This window comes from Prionailurus viverrinus, chromosome B3 (assembly GCF_022837055.1).
Source record: "Prionailurus viverrinus isolate Anna chromosome B3, UM_Priviv_1.0, whole genome shotgun sequence".
Classification (NCBI taxonomy): domain Eukaryota; kingdom Metazoa; phylum Chordata; class Mammalia; order Carnivora; family Felidae; genus Prionailurus; species Prionailurus viverrinus.
The window spans coordinates 92,235,085-92,252,304 of record NC_062566.1 but is presented as its reverse complement, the minus strand read 5'-3'; positions in this window follow the sequence as shown (position 1 = coordinate 92,252,304).

The following is a 17,220-nucleotide window of genomic DNA, read 5'->3' as shown; positions in this document are numbered from 1 at the left end:
AAATTACAATAGAAGGATGCACAGTAAAATAAAGCACGCCTGTATATGACCTACTTTCAGTGAAAAAATATACAGAATGTTTTAGACCATTAATGGAACAGTTTCTTCCCAAATGCTAATTCATGGAATTGGTTCCTCTGAAGCAGGAACCTTTTTTTAAGAGTTTCCCAAAGGTCATGAAACATTAGGAACTTAAATTCTATTGTTTTACAGCCAATGAACTGTCAAAGTTCTGTCCTTCCTACAACGTCTTCCCATTTCCTGCTTCCCAGACCAATTATCTAAATGGCTGACCTCCGAGTTTGTCATACACTTTTGGTATATTTAGACTCATTTTTCATGCTCCAAATCTTTTATCACCTCATCTAATCTTTGTAATTCATCTTCTTGTTTTGGTTTGCCTGCCGAGTTTCTGACCCATTGATTATTTAAACTGATCTTTTTAATATTTCTGAGTGTCTGGTTATAATCTACCCTGATCTACTTAGTAACCCTTCAGCACACAGAGTAAAAATCGAAACTCAACTCTGGTTTTGTAATACCTTTCTGTCCTGCAACATGACTCCTCTCTCAAGTTGGTGACCTGCCAATTACCATTCAACCTTCCCAACTCCCACCTTCACATATTCTCTCTGTTCCTTATGTATGGCCCATAACTTTTTACAGCCCTGGTCAGAAAAGGAGACACTGTGTCTTCTTACGTAATAGAAAAATAAGTGGCAAATATTTGAATTGTGTAAGAGTGCTGACAAGGTTGATCCTATCTTTGACCCTCCATCTTGTTCATGCCTGCTCAACGACCTCCTTTGAGGCTACGTATTCCAGGCCTCATGGAGGTTTAATGTAAGCTCTGACCGCAGTAAGGTAAGGCTTCTTCTGCTGTTCCCTAAAGTGGCACACACAAGGCCCCACTGTAGAAGACTAGTAGAGATCTTCTGGTGTACAGATGGTTCCACTTTAGATAACCTACCCTATGACTTCGCCATGCCGTTGCTCTGTAAGAATTGAGGATTAAGGTCTGGACTTGGCAGAGAATAGGGGTGGAGAATAGCTGCATACCCCCAGATCACTTGTCCACCTGATCCCTCCGTCAGTAAGTTAGCCTGAATTAAACTCTGTAAGCAGTATGCACTAGGTTGCTTCATTTTCCGTCTTAGAGTGCCTTCTCTGAAGGATACTTTACTAACCCTCCAACGCCTTCTAACAAATTGTTTCATCATTCCAATAAAAATGATTTTAATTTTTAAATGAATCATCATTGAGATAGATATGGACAAGCTAAATGTTCCCTTTATGGTAGTTAAATGGAGGATAAAAAACAGCAGGAAGAATACTTGGCTTCTACTATAGCTAAATCACAAAATCTTTAATTCCTCTGAACTCCATTTCTTCATCTCTAACACGAGAATAACTTCATCATCTTTACCTATGTCCAGAGGTTATAGGAGAATCAAACAAAACTGAAATAAGTTAAAAAAAACTCTATGAGTTCAACAATGCAGAGGAGTATGTAGAGAAACATGATATTTGAACCTGATGCCCCTCTCCTATATATCTTAAAATAGTTTTCTAGTTGTGGTGATGGATTTGTACAAATATAAGCAGTATTTTCTCACTGTCAATGTATCCCTGGAATCCTTCTGATAGTAGATGACATTGGTGCCCTGGCATACACACTTTTGCCCTTGTCACCTGAGGGACATCCACCTAAACCTACATTGAGTTGCATTGGAGGTTTTTTTTTGTTTTTTGTTTTTTTGTTTTTTGTTTTTTTTCCAAGAATACCTGCTTTGTCAACTGCTCAGGAAGCCAGAGCAGATGGGTTTGGGGAGGATGGGAAACTCCTAAATGTATACTTGACACTGGCTCTCAGGGATCCCAGTGGGATTAGCCTACAGGCATGCAAAAAGACAACTAGCCTGATAAATTCATCTGTATTACTGTCACAATACTATAGGGATTACCTAAAAAAGATAAATGTGTAAACATTTTTTTAAGAAAAAAATTGTTTTACTCAAAGCTTTCTTTAGGGTCAACTTCCAGAGAGACCCAAAATGGAAAAATTCCTTTAAAAACAGAATATAAAAAGCATTCTTATATGTATGCAGTTTTTGATCACATGGCACACATTAAAAGCTCATCCAATCCTGTTATTTCTGAACCTGAAGCTCAACAAATGAGCCCCTCACGACCTACCAAATGAAGCACATCCTCCAGGAACATGTCCTACATATGCCCTATGCTTCAGCCATATTGAGCTACTTCTGTGTCATCCATGGGGATGTTTTGTGCCTCCATGTCTGCATATACTAGTTTCACAGACCCTTAAGTATCTCTCCCTCATCAAGTACCACTGGATACAATCTACTGATCTTTGGACACGCAAATGAACAATCTTCCCCACTATAAAGCTTTCCCTAGGCTTCCCTTACAGAATTGATTTTTCTCCTTCATTTGTTCATCGGAGATCCCTTGGACAAAAGCCCTCACCCAACCCTCAGTTTCAAAGATCACAGTTTCAGATAGTTCTTGCAAATATAAAGACTTAGGATCCCACCATGATAAGCAAAGATCTGTTGAGATGAAGATGTCAGACGGTGCCAGCTACACTTAGTACCTCACCAGTTTCTGCCTGCCAGGATCGTAAAGCTCAGGGTTAAACCAATGCTCCAGAAATAATGACCATTTGCAAGTCATGAGCTTAGGAAACACTTTCCAGTAGCCAAAACTATAAATGTTAAACCCAAGAATGCTCAGAGTCCAGTGTTACTAGTTTTTGAATATGAAAATTATGAAAACAATCATTTTGGCCATTACATTGCGAACGTACATCTTATGAAAGTGATGACATTGAAGGTAGGAGCAATCACTGGGTCAGATGCCAACCTGAAAGAAAAAAATCAGTTGAGTCAACTAAGAGATGGGTAGTGAAGCACGGGTTGTGTGCATTTGTAATGTACCTCTGGCTGCCTTAGTGACCAATATGCATTTAATTCTTATTTATTTATTTATTTATTTTATGAGCACGTTTACTGGGGGTATACTATGTGCTGCACATTTTGAATTTGCAGAGCAACTAACAAGAACAAAGTGTGTACTTGCTACTGGGTAAGGAGGTGTTTTACTGTTGTAGTTGCTGATTTTTAAGGGCTATCCTGTCCGGTTTCCAGAAAATTTATTCTTAACCTTTGCTTCATGTCTTTGTCAAATTAGATGATCGAAGAAATGACCTATGAGTTTCCTATTTCTCTAAATGTGGAAAGGCTGGGACTAATTCCTACTAAAGGCCTAACAGTTTGTTCCTTGAATATCTTTAAAAACAGGAGAAATTCCTGACAGAGATTTTAGATTCTAAAAGTTGATCAGGATGTAAAAACATGAAGGTAATGGCTTTGCAGATTCCTTTTTAGTATATAACTCTTAAAAGGGGAGTTAGAATAACAATGAGCACCACTGGTGTAGTCTTCGTCAGAATTCCAGCCAGTGTTTGGAAACACATCTTTTACATCATCTGCATTTTATGCCTTGATTGGTTTGTAACATACCAATTCCCTCAGGTTTTAACTCCGCGTCACATTGCATCCCTGTCTCTCTCTTCTAATGGCACTGAAAATTCCGATAAGGGAGGTAAAGCCTATCATATGCTGGCATAATCCTTTTATAGATTTAAATGCTGAGGAGTGCTTCTTCAACCACCCTGTGTAGACCCATTGCCTCCTTCTTAACTTTCTAAAGAGAGTTTACCTGACTTAAATTACCAGGTTGCATGAGCCAACCTAATTAGAAATTATTATTTGCATGAGAGGCGCTGAGAAATGAAGTGTGGAATTTACTGTGAGGAATTCATAATGACAGAGAGGAGAAGAAAGAGGGATGTTCAGAAAGTAACAAATGACTGACCTGGTAGCTCCACCATTTGTAACAGATCTCAGCGTTGCCTTTTTGTTCCTGTGCACCTACTTTTGGTAAGGCTTCCATGCAAAAAGAAATACGTGTGCAGTAGTTAGCTTTATACGGACCGAAGAGCCCAAGGTTTAATCTCAGTTGTGCACTGATGGAGTATAATTTGGAGATTCAGAGAGATGCATGAAATGCATCTAAATTTAGACTCTGGCACAATGGTGGTTGCTAGGAGCTCAAAGAGAAATCAAGGAACAAAGGGAGTGGCTTTTGAAGTGGTTGAACTCATTTACAGAAGCAGAAAGGCTGTACCTTATGATGTGGACTCTGTGCTGCTGTGGACTATTAGGATGAATGACTAAAGGATAGAGGGGTAGCTTGGCAAAAATGTCATAAAAGCTAGAATTCCAGGAGAGGCAGAGAGGTGACTTTCATTACAACAAGTCAGGACTCAAGTATGAAAGTCACATTAACAATGCCTGAATCTCGTGTCTAATTTCCTGCCTATTGAGTCAAAAATTGTCTCCAGGTTTCACAGAATGATATATGTAAGGTATTTTACTTGATCTTGTCCTTTTTAAAATCCGTATGCGTGATTTCGTTAGCCTCTATCCGTTTTCCTCTAATTCTGTTCTTTCTCTATGGATGCCATACTCGTTTCCTGAGACTTGCTTTGTTAGCAGTAAGCCGTTCTGCACAAATATTCAAGAAGGGCTAGGGGTAAAAAAGAGGAGATCGGCAGGAACAAAAAATTAAAAAAAAATAATGTCAGGCTTGGTTTGAGCAGGAATCATCTTGACTGTGTAAAGCTTTTTAATTACTTAGTTCTTTTCTGCCAGCTCTTCCCAAGGTACTCTGGTGAATTCCTTCAGCCGCTTAATTAGGCAGATCCAAATGGAATTCTACAGATGATGACAAATTTCAACTGGAATCAGCAGCTGAGTCGTCACATAGTGTCTCGGACTGTTGTTAGACAAGAGTTCTTATAGATGTGATGCTCAAAAATCACTCATAAGACAAAGAGTTGTCATGTCACAATCCCAGTGATGAAGTTAGGCAGAACACCCAGCACATTTGGAATAGGAAAGACGGTGTGGATTTTTGTTTTCACTAATAATAATCTTCCATTCCACTAGGATTCCAGATTCTCTATTCACAGATTCCTAAGAATGTCTTTATTCAAAACAGGCAGATAACCTGCCAGAAAATATCCCTCCCTTCTTTCCTCACAATCTGCTTCAAATTTATTTTAAAACTACATTGGTTTCCATACAATCAGGAAATTTTCCTAATGAGAGGGTCTCGCTTTTTTCCTAAGAAAACATTTTTTCCCTTTTTTCTAACAAAATAATCAGCACTCCAGTTTACCATGCTGGTTGACTTATTTATCTAGCGCATGTAGAATTCCATTGAATAGTCCACTAAATACATACCCTCAAATAAGTCCTTTCTAGGTATATGCACTATATGTACATGTCTGTGTTCTCTTATGTCGTGAGGTAAAGAATGTCACTAACAGGACCAAATTTTCATACTCACTTGAGGAACTACAGTGGAGTAAAGGCATCTCAGGCACCTTCAATCCTGTGGTCTAGAGACTCTCTACTGAATTCAGAGTGAAGGAAACAAGAGCAAATATGAGGGCTCTGGACCATGTAACTAAAATCTGCATAATATGAAGGATGGGAGAAAAAATAATTTTGCTTATGAAACAGAGGGAAAATAATGAAAGATGGGGACTAGGGAGTAAGTCAGAAAAAAACCCAGAACAATGTGCCAGGTTGAGGACAGGGTGACACCAGAGAAGAGTAGTGATGCTTCATGAAGGGCTCCTGAGTCCCTGACATTTATAGAAGGAGTTAAAACCTGGACCAAGAGGCTACCTTTAAAGATTTTTTTTTCTAATAAAACTTCTCCCATGGCTTCCATAATACCTCTCAAATTTGTTTTGTTTGGTTGGTGGTTTTTCTAAGCTCCCCTATCAGTCTTCCTCCCTTTCACACTTCCTCCATCTGCATGTGGAATTGTGGTGCTCCCCTAGGTTCCTTGCCAAGCGTCTGTTTCTGTTCACTGAATAAGACCTTTCCAGGTGAATGCATCTATTTCCAAGGTTATAACTACTATTATCTCTCGATCTTATCTTGAATTCAAACATTTCTTTGAAGATTCAGCCCTGGTGTCCAAATGCCTTGTTCACAGATTCATTTACATCCACAAATGTGTCTAACTGAAATCATCTCTCTTCACCACCAGATTGGTCCTCCCCTCATATTCATCATGCTTGATAGCCTCTCGTTGGCCATTAGTCCACGCTTTCTGCATTGGATCACTCTTCAAGTCTATGTGTTGTACTATATTTGCTTATACTTAACAGAGGCCCAGAGAGGGGAAGGCCTTGCCCAGGATTACATAGCAGGAAAGGAGGTGGCTGATAAATGGTACAGTGAAATCAAGAACTACAACTCCCAACAGCCTGGTTTCACCTCTGGGACTGGACACTTCACAATAATGGAATGGACGAATACAAAGAAGATGGGCGTGAGGAAGGCATCTGCAAGTGATGGGTCTTCCTTCATGGTAGCCGGATACTTCCCAGCAGGGAATGTCATCAAACAGGGCTTCTTTGAAGAAAATGTCCTGCCTCCAAAGAAGTAATTCATTCAATGTAATGGGAAGGTGTCAGTCTTAGTGTGGATACGAAGCGCCTAGAACACCAAAAACTCAGCGGTGTGTCTGTCCCTGTGAGTGTATGTGCTTGTGTTCGTGATGCATGTATCTCTTGCACACACACTTGGATATACAGTTCTGCATGAATTTATTCTTATCAAAGGAAGGAGCATATGAAATGTTTACCCTAATGGTTACCTAGACCACAATTATTTGGACTTTAGGGGAAAAACTCAATTTTAAAACTTTGTTTTAAAGCAAACTTCTTTTTTACATTTCTTATAATATCTATCCCTGGTCTTTTTCTATTCCACATGTTTGTAATGCTTAGAAGTGAAATTCATTTTGTGTGACCTTCTTGCATTATAATCTACTTTTGGCAGATATTTAAGAATATTAGACTCTCATTTAAATGAAACATTAAAAAAAACTTTTATTAAAACCTATTTTGCACCAGATGCTGACCCAGGATCAATGGATATAGAGTTACACAAGAGAGTAAGGAATTCTCATGAAGATGTTAATCTAGCTGGGAGACACACAACTAACAAGAAAGCAAATAAATAAACATTAAGTTTATTATTTAATTCTGATTATTTAAATCAGAGCTCATGTTAAATACGATGAAGACTATAACCAGGCTGACAAGATAAAGAATAATGGAGGATACATATTTTACACATTGTACGAGGAAGGTTTCTTCAAACCAGGAGCTGAAGGATATAAGGGAATAAGTCCATTGGAAAAAGAGTGTTCCAGGTTAAATTTAGGACAGAAAGTTTCAATCCCTCAAAAATGGTAAGTTCATTCTGTAGTCTGTTGGAAAGCCAGTGAAGTTGAAGTATATTGAATAAGTGGCTTGAGATGTGTTTATTAGCTGGCATTCATTGAGTGCTTTGTGTAACCTAATTATTGTGCTAGAATTTGAAGTGGATTATCACATTTTACACTCATATTTACTTTATGATTTTTATCCTTATTTTGGGAATTAGGAAACTGAGTCACAAGGAGGTTAAGTAACGTACGCACATACTAATTGGTGAACTGAGACTGAAACATTAGACAAGCTCACTCTTTTGACACTGTGTTACATTGCCATCTATTGTCACTTAGGAGCCAGATTTTGCAGAGACTTCAAGTGCATGATAAGGAATTTGGATTTTATTTTTACTGGAATTGAAAAGATGCTGATGGTTCTTAATAAGGGACACAAGTCTCATTCTCTGAGATGCTCCAAATTTCCTCTCCACCGACAAGTTCTCAATTCACACCTTTTTTCTCCAGGTCATTGCATCAGTGTCCAGGGTTAGCTGAGTCAATCCACACTCCACACCACCATCAGATTTTAATACACATGAAATCCAAACCAAATCAAGCCCAACCCTGCCAAAAGTTTTTGCACAGCTATCACAGCCTTCAATAATGACTCCTCAGGACAGCTCATATTGTGTGTGCTTCATGATCTGTCTTCTGCTTCTCTTCCCAGTTTCACTCCAGCCATGTTGTGATTTCTGTCTTGCGCTCCCACCACACTGAATCTCTTAGAGTTCCTGAATGTGTACTTCTCTGTCTCTGCAGAGCAGGGAAGAGGCCCTTGCAGGTAAGCATTGCAGTAATTTTGCTGAAATCAACTCCGTTTCCATTTCTACTGTTACATATGTTCCTCCCTCTGGAAAACACATGCTCTTTCCTGACTTGTCAACATCTCCTTACCACCACCACACCCTACCCTCACTGTACCGTTTTGGGGAGCTAATTACATCTGCCACTCACTTTTAAAAGCTCAACTCTGGAGTCACATGCCCTGGAAAGCCATCCTCCCATAATACCCTCTGCATACACGTATCCTAGCGCTGGTATAAAGCATTTGAGTTGTTGTTTGCTTGTCTCTCTCTCCAATATTATGACTGTTTTGAATTTAAGGATTTAGTCCTATTCACATAATCCAATGCCTGGAACATGACGTGAGTTTTAATAATAATTTGCTGTATGGATGATAAAGAGAATGGATAAATGAACTGCAATAATTCAAAAAGTCAGGCCAAAAAGGAATGAATGGAGACCAGGAGCTGCATGATTTATTTTTCAGGGACCATATGCCATTTCAATTGACTGACATCTACAAACTCTCATCCTACTATTTAAGATCCACCAAACAAGACAAGCTAGTACTTATTATCTGAATCAATTAGTGTATAATGTTTAAATACCTCTGTTAGATGCAGATATGATGCTTGGGTCATATAATCTATATAGTATATAATCTATTAATTTGAGGAGAAAGGATATTGATAAAAAAGTATAATACTGATATAGAGTATTTTATAGCATACATAACTCTCTAATAACAATGTTTTTATATATTCCCAGAAATCCTATGATATGTGACTTGTGTATTATTTGCAATCACCATTTTAGAGATTAGATGATAGAGGTTCTGAGAGATTGCAAATCTCCTGGAAATTCAGTAGCCAGGGAGTTCAGGGGCAAAGACTAAATTGAATACAGATTTTTCCAAATCTAAATAATGTAACTTATTTAATGTTAAAGTGATACATTTAATAATCACATCTGAAAATATTTACTTGAAAACAATTTTTTTTGAAAAAAAAATCTCCAAACATCTAGTTTAAGAGGAATAAAGCCTACAATAAGGCATTACTTTTTATTTGCAAGTTTAATACAAGCTCTAAAGTTTGGACTTTGGAAACTCTTTGAACTTTTAACATATCAGCCTTGCTACAAAGGCTTAAAATCTCTGAGCTTTTTTCTGAGTCTGAAGCACAGTTTTTGTCCTGAGAATACTCATGTATTCCACAGCATATTGTCATTCCCTGGCCTAGAAAACACACATATCATTACCTTTATCCTCTCAGCATAAAGCAAATTTTAGATAATTCATTTCTAGGCCAGAGTTAAGAGTTTTACATGTATTTGTGATGTTGTTTTGTGCTGTGACCATGAAAAATTATGCTGCTCTGATTTGTGATTAACTTTTAACTTCATTTTCTAGCAAAAGAGAGACTACAGAGAAGAACACCCACGGCCGTTTGTCAGGTTTATAGAAAAACATCCCTGAAGAACAGGACATGTTTAGTTATTTAAGGAGAAATGTAAATTTCAGGAAGGCAGAGTAATTAAACGCTTTTCAATGATTTAAGTCCCATTCATTATAGAATTATATACTTTGCAGAAACATTTAAGAAAAATTCCCAATAAAATAAACATGTCCAATTTCCATCAACTTAAGGAAGGCATAGGGGCAACAATAAAAAAGGTTTTCAAAAAAAAAAGTCTTTGGCTGAGAATACCCTCCAGCAAACACTGCTTGAGCTGTCAGCTTAAGGAGGCTGGAGAGGCGGACACAGCCTTCCAGAATGGGGTGAAGATCAGGCCAAGTTATCCTGGCTCTGAGACTAGATCTGTTACACATCCCATCATCACCTTGGAGCAGTGGTGCTGACCCACCCATCACTATCAACAATTTCTTCCAAAGATTCATCAGACAATTATCAGTTCAGGAACACTTATGGACTGATCTCACCTAATAATTACTATGTGGCCAATAATGGCAACGTTCCTGGTCTTGAAGAGCTGACAATTTAGTGTTTTAACACTCCCCAATTCAGCAGCCAGGAAGATCAGTGGCAAAACCTAACTTGAACGTAGGTTTTTCAGATATAAATAATGTAATTCACATATTATTAAACTTATACTACCATAGATTTTGCAATCCCTTCTAGAAATACTTGCTTGGAAAAAGAACACTAGCCATATAGTATGGTTTTGAAGTCATATGGCCATTCGTAGGGTTGTGTACACACACAAATGACCAAAATGCAATGTGCTAAGTAGTCAAATTGATGTTTGCACAAAGTGATAATGGAAACAAGCACAGAGAAAGTGATCCAAACATAGCCTAGAGGAAATGGAGGTTCTAGGAAGAAGTAATGTTAAAATTAAGAAGGATTAAGAGAAATTAGCCAGATGTTAAGGACAAGGGACTCCATTCCCAGTAGAGACAGCAATACATAACAAAATCTTGATCTGAGACAGAGAATGGAGAGTTGTAGAAAATGAGGTGGTTCAGTATGAACACAGCACTGAGTGAATGGAAAGGAATGTAGGAGATAATGTTGGAAAGATGGAGAAGTGGCTGAAAATACAGAAAGTTATACATCATCTTATAAAATTTATATTTTATCCTCAATGCTGTAGATAGTTATTACTGGATTACAAGCAAGAGGATGAGTGTCATGGTCAGATTCATATTTTCTGTTTTATACAGTTGAGGCACTCTGGAGAATGAATTTTAGAAGGGCAGAGAAGCAGGCTAACACAATTGTCCTAGTGAGAAAATTCTGAGTGACTAACAACACTGTAGAGATGAGAAAGAGACTAACTTAATAAATATTTTGAAAGTATACATGGAATAGAATAGACAATAGGCGATAAAGTAGTAAGTGATACAAAGGATATCTAATCAATGATAAAAAAGAAGAGGTCTAGAATGACATAGTTGATTTGTAACTTAGGCATGGAATGATTGGTGATAAAAATAATCAACTTAGAGAATAAAGTATAAAGATCATGTTTGGAAAAGGAAGATGGACTTTTGGCTTCGTACAAGTTGTACTTACAATGACTGTGGCACATCTGTGTGGAAATACCAAGGGGTATTAGTAAATAAGGATCTGGGGCACCTGGGTGGCTCAGTCCCTTGAGCGCCTGACTTCAGCTCAAGTCATAATCTCATGGTTGGTTAAACCCCGTGTCAGTCTTTGCGCTGACAGCACAGAGCCTGCTTTGGATTTTCTGTCTCCGTCTCTCTCTGCCCCTCACCTGCTCACACTCTCTCTCTCTCTCTCTCTCTTTCAAAAATAAATAAACATTAAAAAATAATGAAAGAAAGAAAGAAAGAAGAAAGAAAGAAAGAAAGAAAGAAAAGAAAGGAAGAAAGATCTGGAACTCAAGAGTGGAGTCTATATTAAAGATATGTTTTATAGTTTAAACAAAAAAGTGAGAGTTGAAACAACTACTGTGAATAATATTGTCTAAAGAAAATCTGAAAAGTGAAGAGAGATAAAGGTTTTAATGAGTTCAGCTTATCAATTCTTCTTTCATGGATCATGCCTTTGGTATGGTATTTAAAAAGTCATCATCAAACCAAGGACATCTAGAATTTTCCTTTGTTATCTTTTCAATGAAGAGTTTTACACTTAGGCTTATGAATTTACACTTAGGCTTATGAATGAAGAATTTTACACTTAAGCTTATGATACATTTTGAGTTAATTTCTGTGAAGGTTGTAAGGTCTCTGTCTAAATTCATTTTCTGCATGTGGATGTCTAGTTGTTCCAGTGCCATATGTTAAAAGACTGTCTTTGCTCTATTGTCAAAATTTTGTTTAAAATATCTGCTTTGCAAAAGACACTGTCAAGAGAATAGAAGTACAAGCCATAGACTGGGAGAAATATTTGCAAAATACACATTTGAAAAGGGACTGTTATCCAAAAATTACAAAGAAATCTTAGAAGTCAACAATGAGAAAACAGACAATACAATGAAAAAACAGGTCAAAGACCTTAATAGACACCCCATTGAAGAGGATATACAGATAGCAAATAAGCATATGAAAAGATGCTTCATCTCATATGTTATTGGAATATGCAAATGAAAACAACCATGAGATACTACCACACACCTAATAGAATGGCCATATTCCAGGACACTGACAATACCAAATGCTGGGACAGATGTGGAGCAACAGAGCTCTCATTTACTCCTGATGGGAATGCAAAATAGTACAGACATTATGGAAGATAGTTTGGTGGTTTCTTACAAAACTGAACATATTCTTATCATACAATTTAGGTATAGCGCTCCTTGATATATACACACAGGAGTTGAAGATTGTGGCCATACAAAAACCTGCATATGGGTATTTATAGCAGTTTTGTTCATAACTGCCAAAAGCTGAAAGCAGCTAAGATGTCCTTCAGTAGATAAATGGATAAATAAAATGTAGGACATCAATATAAAGAAATATTATTCAGTACTAAAAGAGAACTGAGCTATCAAGTCACAAAAAGACATGGGGGAAATTTAACGCATAAGACTAACTGAAAACAGCCAGTCTGAAAGACTATGTACTATAGGATTCTAGCTATATGATACTCTGAAAAATGGCAAAACTATGTAGACATTAAAAAGATCTGGTTTCCAGGGACCGGAAGGGAGAAGGTGATGAATAGGTGGAGCACAGAGGTTTTTTAGGGCAGTGAAATTATTCTATATGATACTATAATGGTGGATACATGTCACTATACAATTCTCCAAACCCATAGAATGTATACCACTAAGAGTAGCCATGATGTAAACTATGGAATTTGGGTGATAATGATGAGTCAATGTAGGTTCATCAGTTGGAACAAATGTACCACTCTGGTGGGGGGATGTTGATAATGAGGGAGGCTATGGACATATGGGCAGGAAGTAAATGAGAAACTTCAGTACCTTTTGCTCAGTTTTGCTATGAAACTAAATATGCTGTAAAAATAAAATTTATTAAAATTATTTAATTTGGAGATGTTGATTATAGTAGTCTATATATGTAATTAGTTTAATTTATAAATTCTGTTTAGCCTCTTTGTAATGTTAATTTTAGTTTGATTAGTTACTAAAAATATATATATATATATTTAAAATCTTTCAGTATACTTCTGCATTTTTATTTGTCCTTGATTTTCTGTGCATTTTTTTCCTTTATATATTCTGAAACTGTATTATATGGTACATATCAACTGGATGGATACTTGATATGATGTGTCACCTTACAATTGTCATATCATCCTGGTAGATGACTCTTTTCTGATTATGAAATACCTCTCTCTACCTACAAGTAATTTCTTTAAATTACAATTTTTGTTATAGTAGTATAGCTTTTATACATTTTATTTAGTTAACACTTAAATGGCATGACTTTTCCATCTGTTTACTTTTCACCTTTTAGTGTACATATGTGTGTGTGTATATATATAAATATATATATATATATATATATAAATTTATTTATTTATTTTGAGAGAGAGAGAGAGAGAGAGAGAGAGAAAATCCCAAGCTCCGTACTCAGTGCAGAGCCTGGAGGGGCTTGCACTCCGTACTCAGTGCAGAGCCTGGAGGGGCTTGATCCCACAACCAATGAAGTCATCACCTGAGCTAGTATCAAGAGTCAGACACATAACCAGCTGAGCTACCCAGGCACTCTAAGTGTACTTATATTTAAGGTGTGCTTCCTGTAAGCAGCATATGTTTGGAATAGATTTTGTCTATTTCTTGCTTGACAATTGCTGCCCTTTAATTTGAATTATTTATTCAATGTAATTTTAACACAGTTACTGATATATATCATTTTAAATTCGGTTCCCATTTGTTCCACTTTTATTTTCCTTTTACTTTCCTTCCTTCCTTTGAATCCAATTGGAATTAGTCTCATTCCAATAATTGGAAAATGATCCCAGTTTTCTCCTCTGATTGTCGATTCTTTATCACTTTCTGAGGAAACGTTGGCAGCCCCACATCCCAGACAAAGAATGGTCTTTAGAACAATAACTCTACTTATTTCTTTCCCAACTTTTGCGCATTGTTGCAGAGGATTTTAATTTTATGTTTATTTTAACTTTCTCTACTGTTTTAAAAAATATACTCAATTTGAATTTATATTTTGTCACATATCTGCCCTTTGGGTTTACATTTATTCTTTCCTGAATTCTCTACTACAACTTGTTATCATTTCCTTTGCATTAAAAACATTTTGCGATATTTTCGTGTTAATCAGGTCATGCTGAATTATCTGAGTTTTTGTTTGTCTAAAAATTTAAATTTGTCTTTGTTTTTAAGCAATATTTTTGCTTGGTATAAAATTCTAATTTTGCAGTCAATTACTTTTACCATTTGAAGATATCATTTTATTGTTTTCTGATTTCTATTATTTTTATTGATATGCAATCTGTAAGACTCCTTTGAAAGCAACATGCCTTTTAACATTTTCTCTTGGTCTTTAATTCTTCAGCTTTATGATCTTTCTATGTGTCACTTTATTTGTATTTGTCCTGCTTGGAATTTGCAGCATTTCTTGAGGCTCCAACTAGATGTCTTTCAACAGTTCTGAAAGCTCAGCAATTATCTTTCAAGTGTTACCACTTTCTTTGTTCCTTTTGCACTCTAATTATATTTGTGTGTTAACTCGTTCTACCATTTCACAAAGCGAATGTTTTCCAGAACCTTTTCTATTATTTTCCATCATGCTTTCTGGTATTGAGTGTGGGTACTTTCCTTTGGTCTACCTTCCAATTCTCTAATTATCTTCAATGTATATAATGTGGTTACTTGAGAATATCCATTTTATTCTTGACATAGTTTCCAGTCCTTGTCTGAATATTATCCATTTTTGTCCTTTAAGTTCATGATAAAATTAATTATCATTTTGTGTGTGTGTGTATGTGTGCGCACTACTGTTATTTGGTTGCTGTGTCAGTTTCTGTTGTCTATTTCCTCTCCTTTTTTCCTCTTTTGTCAATTTTATAAGGTTGGTTGCTACATATAAAAATGCAAAGGTAATAATGAGTATCTAGATTTTTTTTCGTGGCAGCATTTTCTTTTGTGCTTTTTAGACATTTAAAACAGAAGTTGTTCATACTAATGCATTCAAGGATTGAGGTTGCTTAAAACCCTGCACTTAGTTGCACTTATTATGACATCTTCTGTTATGGAAAGAAAACAGAAAAATGGACATTACCTTCAGTAACCACTTTTCTACAGCTGCTTTTTGCTTAAGTTTAATTGGAAAAAAAATAAGAAGTTTCCTATATAGGATTTTTGATTTTACAAATTAGGTAAAAACTTATATAGGATTTTTTTGGTAAAAATGGTCGATATGTAATTGTAGTTTGACCAAGTAAACACTTTATAAATGTAACATATCTATGTTAAGATATTTTGACAATAATTTGAATTAAAGTTATCTTTAACTTTTTTCCTCAATATTTATAAACCAAAATGTTTAATATCTCATAAAGACCTGAAAAAAAATGTTCACAATTATTTTAATGATACTACTAACATTCCTTACAGGGAAGATAGGGAAATGAATAAAAGATACATTTTGCCTCCAATATCTTATTTCTTCTCATTTCAGGTTTTCTTTTTTAAAGTTTATCCATTTATTTTGAGAGAGAGAGAGAGAGAGAGAGAGAGAGAAAGTGGAGGAGGGGCAGAAAGAGAGAGAGAGGGAGAGAGAGAGAGAGAGAGACAGAGACAGAGACAGAGAATCACAGGCAGGCTCTGTGCTGTCAGCCCAATGCAGGTCTTGAACTCATGAACCGTGAGATTATAACCTGAGCTGAAATCAAGAGTTGAATGCTTAAGTGACTGAGCCACTCATTTCAGTTTTTACGTACAACTTTATAAAGCAATACTCCCAGGAGCCTAGAATTGATGAATAAAGTGGAAGAAGAAGAGGAAGAAGGAGGAAAAGAAAGAGGGAGGAGGAGGAGAAATTCCTGTGTCAAAGCAAAGACATGAAAATAATAAATAAGACTACAACTGAGACTCTGTGTTTTCCAGTTTGGGAAACAATAAGTCCATGCTGGATGTTAACCCTGAAATAACTCTGGATGGATCATATACATAAGGACAAGTGGAATTCTATATCTTAATCTTCACATTTGCTTCTGAAAGAAGTATGATTCAAAGTGAATGAGAAATTTCCACAGTGTCTGAATCGGAAGGATAAAAAAGTTGATGTATAAGAGAGTTCATACTCAGGGGAGATCATAATAGTTTATCCTGCACTGTGCTGATGGAAGTTTCAACTTTTGAGAACTACTTAAACCTTTAAAGGATATTATGACATGCTAATTTTAGAGTGATTTAGTGTGGTTTCAAAATTCTTCTAAAATAGCTTTGAAAAAAATTCCTGGAAGCCATAATCCTTCTGTGGTCCCACGGTCATTTGCAGATGACATACACTATATCTGAAGTGACTAATCAGCTAGAGACAAATATGTACGATCTTTAAAAATTATTCTAAATTAACTAAAATGTTAGTCCGCTCTGAGAGAGGAATGCAGACATGAGATTTCAGTATCATTTCTTCTACAATCTATTTACACGGTAGTAAATCAAGAATTTGTTAGTTCACAAAAGTAATCTGAGGTCAGGGTCTAGATTCAATGTAAATGTGAATTGCTTCAGACACTAAAAATAAGCACTATAGAGAAAGTAATTAAGCAAATGCCAGGTTTTGTCAGTAGGCTGAGAGGATGAGGTTTCTACGGGGAGCTGGGACAGTAGTTACAAACACTTTAGGGAACAAACCGATTTATCCAGTGTGCAACACTAGGGATGGCATATAGTAGGATCTCCGTACAAGTTCAGTGAATGTGTGAATGAATGATACTATCCTGGATCCCAAATGAAGCTCAAATAGGTTCCGAGATTATTGCTTTTTAAATGGTTTTATTTGGGATAATATTTTAGACAAGGGATTTCATTTGAACCCCAAGATCTTTTTTAATCCTTTTTCTAAAGCTTACATTTTCCATAGTCAATACAAAGGCTTTACAAAATTCTTGCTTGTAGAAATGCTTTTAA